We start from the raw sequence: 6,000 nt of genomic DNA on the forward strand, positions 1-6,000 counted from the left end.
AAGTTCTGAGAATGGGCTGTTGGAAAATGTTACAGATGAAGGGGTAAAAAAACCCAGCAGATCTTAGTCTAAGGAAATAATATGAAGAAAGTAATAATATGAGAAAAGTACATTCCAGGATAGAATGTCTAGAATCACAGATAGTTTAGCATTGTTTAATTAAGCCAAGAGGAGAAAAAGCCAAGAGAGCTGAGAAAGGGGGAGGAGCAGGGAAAGAGGGAGGAGTGAAAAGACTGCAAGTTAAGAAATAAGACAAAGAAAGTTAGGCAATGCTAGCTTATATCTATAATCCTATCTTCCTAGGAGAATGAGACTGAGAAGATTGTGCTTCAAGGCCAGCCTGTGCTAAAAACATCATAGAACTTCTCAACCAGTAATTGGGCACAGGGATGTGTACCTGTTATCTGAGCTCCATGGCAGGCTGAAATTGAGAGTGAAAGTTCTAGACCAGCCCAGACAGAAAAGTCCATAAAACTCAATCTCAACAGAAGAAGCTGGGTATGCCAGTCATCTCAGTTGTAGCAGGAAGTGAAATGGGATGATCACAGTCCTGGTTCCTGCCTAGTTAAGCACTACCTTCTTTCAAAAATAACTAATGAGCCTGGCACTAGTGGCTCACATCTGTAATCCTAGTGACTCAGGAGGCTGAGATCTGAGGATCGCAGTTCAAAAGGCCATGAAACTCTTATCTCCAATAAACGACCAGAAAATCTCAAGTGGCACTGTGGCTCAAGTGGTAGAGCTCTAGCCTTGAGCTGAAGAGCTGAGGGATAGCACCCAGGCCCAGAGTTCAAGCCCCATGACTGATTAAAAAAAATAATAAATAACTAATGCATAAAAATGCAGAAGAGCCAGGTGCTAGTGTTTCACACTTATAATCCTAATACTGAGGAGGTTGAGATCTGAGGGTTGAAGTTCAGAGCAAGGCAGGGCAGACAAATCAAAAGACCATCATTTCCAATTAATGAGCGGAGACGTGGTTCAAGTCGTAGAGGGTCAGCTGTGAGGGGAAAAAAAAGAGTCTCATTGTTCAAGTCCCAGTCCCAGTTCAAAAGGAGTGAGGGACTTTTGGGCATTTACCCAAATGCTTACAAACAAGACCACACTAAAGCTACCAGCACAACAATGTTTATTGCAGCATTATTTACCATAGCTAAGATATGGAACCAACCCAGATGCCCCTCAGTAGATGAATGGATCAAGAAAATGTGGTATATATACAAAATGGAATTCTATGCCTCCATCAGAAAGAATGACATTGCCCCATTTGTTAGGAAATGGAAAAACTTGGAAAAAATTATATTAAGTGAAGTAAGCCAGACCCAAAGAAACATAGGTCCCATGGTTTCCCTTATATGCAATATCTAGTATATGTATGAGTCAAGTGGAAAAGGTCAGATAATGTGATGTCAGGAAAATGAACCCTTAGATATGTATTTTAATGTTTCTTTCTTTCATGCATGTGTTTCAAACGCATTTATAAGATTATCTCTTTGTTGCTTTGTATGTCCCTCCCCCACAGTATAACCCCTGCTTTCACTATATTTGATGTCAGTATAACTTGTGGAGGAGATGGGGAAAAACCAGTTGTTTAAGGATACAGGTGGACCTGTTGCAACAATGAGAAGTACAAGTTGACATGTCCAAAACGAGCTTTACAACATCGGTGGAGGGGGGGAGGGGGGAGAAGGAGAAGGATTGGGATTGGGGGGGAGGGGGGAGGCTGGGAAGGGATGTGAAGGGTAAACAAAGGAGGAGGATGCAATGCTTGATAAGAAATGTACGCATTATCCTGCCCATGCAATTGTAACCCCTCTGTACAGTATGTTCACAAATAAAATTAAATTAAATTTAAAAAAAAAAAAGGGGTGAGGGAGATGGAAAATGTGGCTCAGAAGTAGAGAACCTGCTAGGCACCGGTGGCTCACACCTGTAATCCTAGCTACTCAGGAGGCTGAGATCTGAGGATCTCGGCTCAAAGCCAGCCTGAGCAGTAAAGTCCATGAGACTCTTACCTCCATTTAACTACCAGAAAACCAGAAGTGACACTGTGGCTCAAGATGTAGAGTGCTCCCCTCAAGCTCAGGGACAGTGAACAGGCCTGGAGTTCAAGCCCCACAACTGGAAGAGAGAGAGAGAGAGAGAGAGAGAGAGGGAGGGAGAGAGAGAGAGAGAGCGAGAGTAGCCAAGAGGCAGACAACTACCTGTGTTCAAAAAGACCTGCCTTTTGTAGCCAAAACTACTAGGGATTGGCTACACAAGGTATATAATACCCATTCTCCTTTTTTCTACATAATAGAACCTCTATTTTTAGACAAAATGGTTTCCATACAGCAGTTCTTCCTCTCCTTCTTTTGTGGCTAAAACTTGTCAGCCAAGTTCTGGCCAATGGGCTGAGAGTGAACATGTTTCATACGTCCCTCTAGGTTGCTCTTGTAACGGGCAGGGCACAACCTCTTTACCTTTTTCTTTTTCATACTGGCTCTAACATAAGATGAAGCTCCCTGGACCACGTAAACAAGAGTTATATACTAAGAAATGGAGAGATAACCAATCAGAAGAAGGTTGGGTTGCTGATCCATCATATAAATCAAGAGAGAATAAATTTCTAACTTGTTGAAGCCATCTGCCTTTTGAGCACTATTACATTAATTCAGCCAGTTAAGGAGTCTGAAATTACTATGTAAGCAATTAAGGCCACTAAATTATGGTCCAACTTTTAAAAGTTTTCTTTAAAAAAATTACATATATATTAATATATATATATATATATATATACCAAACCTTGAGCTAACATCACATTAAATAGAGGAAACAAAAATCATTTCCCCCAAAGTCAAGAATGAGACAATCATGTCCATGTTCAGTATGCTACTAGAATCCTATAGCCAGACCAATAAGGTAAGTGAAAGGTATTGAAGCAGGAATGGAAGAAGTCAAATTACCCCTATTTGCACATGATACTATCTTAGATCCTACAGATGCTACACCAAAACACTTGATCTGATCAATATCTTTGGAAATATAGCAAGCAGTATATAAAAACAATATCTATAAGTCAGTAATTTTTATATGTTAATAATGAATACCTTAATAAATGAGGATAACAATTCCATTCACAACAGCTTCAAAAATTTTAAGATATCTATGTATTAAGTTAATCAAGCAAGTAAAAGACCTCAACAAAGAAAACTGCAACCTTAAAAGAGCCTGGCACTAGTGGCCTGTTACTAGAAAAACAAAACAAACAAAAGAATCCACTACCTTTTAGAAAGAAATTGAAGATAACATCAGAAGATTGAAAGCCCTTCCATGCTCATGGATTGGCAAAGTCAGTACCATGAAAATAGCCATCCTGCCAAAGTAATCTACAGATTCAAAGCCATATAATACTCAAGTCTAAATGTCATTCTTCATAGAAATAGAAAACTGCATATGGAAGCATTAAAAAGGCTCTCTTTTTGTTGCTATTTACAAAAGCATTTCTGAGTAAATAAACCACATTGGAGGTATCACAATACCATTCTTCAAAACACAGAATGTTGAGGTACGGATCAAGTGGTAGAGCCAAAAAGCCAAGCAAAGCATGAGCCCCTGAGATCAAGGTACACACACATACACCAATCAACAGTAGTTGTGACTGATCAGAAGCTTTGATATTAAAAGGATGTCTACCCTTCCTCAAAATGGCCAATAAATTCTATTCAGTAACTATCAAAATTCCAGAAGGTTTTAAAACCAGACAAGCTGATTCTAACAAGAAGAATCAAGACAAACTAAGACAAGTATCAGCAAACTACTGCCAAGGAGCCCAATAGAGCTGACTGATTTTTAAATGTTTTTAAATGATGAGGGGAGCAAGGAGAGAGAAAAGTAGAAAGGAAATGCCAGCCCCTTACCTAGAAACACATAAGGAATTTACATACATACATATATATATAATATATATCAAGACTACTATGAGCGAATATAAATTAAAACCATTTGACACGTCAACAAGAACATATAGACCAAGGGAACAAATATTTTGGAAACAAATATACTAGATACTTAATTTATGACACTGAAAACGTTAGTATGGAAGGGATGATTTTTTTTTCAATAACTTGTCAGACTCAAACTGTAGAAAATAATGAACTTGGACCAAATCTATATGAATGTTGATTTTTTTTTAATGGTTAAAGAAATAGTAGAAAAGAATAGTCTAATATATTTATGGCCTTTTAAACAAGATCCAAAGAAGTATTCACCATAAAGAAAAAGATTTATAGACTGGATTATTAAAACCAAGATTTTTTTTACCACCAACCCATTTGTTCACTGAGATTTACTGGATCCAATTATAATTTTTGTTTTTTAATTAAATATTTCTATAGAAACTGATACATCAAGACATTTTTTTTCTTTACAGGCCTACCCACAAACAAAGATCAAATTTCATTTTTAAAAACTAGAACATGGGGCTGGGAATGTGGCTTAGTGGTAGAGTGCTTGCCTAGCATGCATGAAGCCCTGGATTCCATTCCTCAGTATCACATAAACAGAAAAAGCCAGAAGTGACACTGTGGCTCAAGTGGTAGAGTGCTAGCCCTGAGCAAAAGAAACTCAGGGACAGTGCCCAGGCCTTGAGTTTAAGCCCCAGGACTGGTAAAACAACAACAACAACAAAATAAACAAAAAATTAGAACAAAATGTGTATTATCTTGCAATTATCACTTGAGATCATTGGATCCTGCCATAAACATAAGATAATGACATCATAATGATTTTCCTGCATTTTTGAAACATCCTATCATTTCCATATCCTAGAACCCACTGTTGTCAATTCTTTCAGAGAGAATGGTTTCAAATTAGAATTAAAAGATACTCACAGATTAATTGGCTCATGACTAATCCCAGGTCCTCCAGATAGTCTAAGGCCTAACTAGCAAAATGCCCAACTATTATGTGAAAAGTAACTAAAGCAAAAAGGGCTCTACCTACATGCATGACTCAAATGGTAGAGTGCTTACCTAGCAAGTCCAAAGCTAATTTCAAATCCTAGCATTGCCCCTCCAAAAAACAAAAACAGAGAGAGAGGCAGTCTAAAGTATTCTAGGCTCTAAAAATGTCAAATTTATCATACAAGTGAAATTTCCAATTTTGAGTCTTCTAGATGAACATTCTCAAAATAAAGATTCAATGAGCAAACATCTCTAAGAATAAAAGTAATGTAGTACTGTGACTACACAGTTACTAAACATGACCTTGTACCATCTAAAAGGATATATGACAATCTTATGTGATACAAGGTAAATTTACTCTATCAAAATATTTATTAAAATGTCCAATCTGATTTTCACTATCTTTTTATTTTATTATTTTTTTTAATTTTTATTTTTTGCCAATCCTGGGCTTGAACTGAGGGGCCTGGGTGCTGCCCCTAAGCTTCTTTTGCTCAAAGCTAACACACTACCATCTGGGACACAGCCCACTTCTGCCTTTTTCTAAGATTAACTGGAGATGAGTCTCACAAACTTTTCTGCCCAGGCTGGCTTCAAAAAATCCTCAGATCTCAGCCTCCTCAGTAATTAGGATTACAGGTGTGAGCCACTGGTGAATGGCTTTATAACGTATTTTAAATGTTAAAATAAAGAAAGTCCATTGAATCTAGGTGTAAATTATAACAACTACTCTTTTGATACACAGGGGCCTAAGAAAGTGAAAGGTAAGCCAGGCAGGGTGGCTCATGCCTGTAATCCAGCTGTTCAGGAAACTTGAGATCTGAAGATCGTGGTTCAAAGCCAGCCTAGGCAGGAAAGTCTGTGAGACTGACACTCTTTGGTTGTGGGGCCTGAACTCTGGGCCTGGGTGCTGTCCCTCAGCTCTAAAGCTCAAAGCTAGTGCTCTACCACCTGAGCCATGGCCCACTTCCAGCTTTTTCTGCTTATGTGGTGCTGAGGAATTGAACCCAGGGCCTCATGCATGCAAGGCAAGCACTCTACCACTGAGCCACCTTCC

The 6,000-nt window shown here is 38.4% G+C and overlaps 1 protein-coding gene across 1 annotated transcript in view; it reads right to left on the reverse strand.

The window, feature by feature from the left end:
• Ylpm1 (YLP motif containing 1) overlaps positions 1-6,000 on the reverse strand; it is a 93,102-nt gene that overhangs the window by 45,765 nt on the left and 41,337 nt on the right. The gene's annotated exons all lie outside the window — the stretch shown is intronic.

Source organism: Dipodomys ordii, unplaced genomic scaffold (assembly GCF_000151885.1).
Source record: "Dipodomys ordii isolate 6190 unplaced genomic scaffold, Dord_2.0 Scaffold2, whole genome shotgun sequence".
Taxonomy (NCBI): Eukaryota; Metazoa; Chordata; class Mammalia; order Rodentia; family Heteromyidae; genus Dipodomys; species Dipodomys ordii.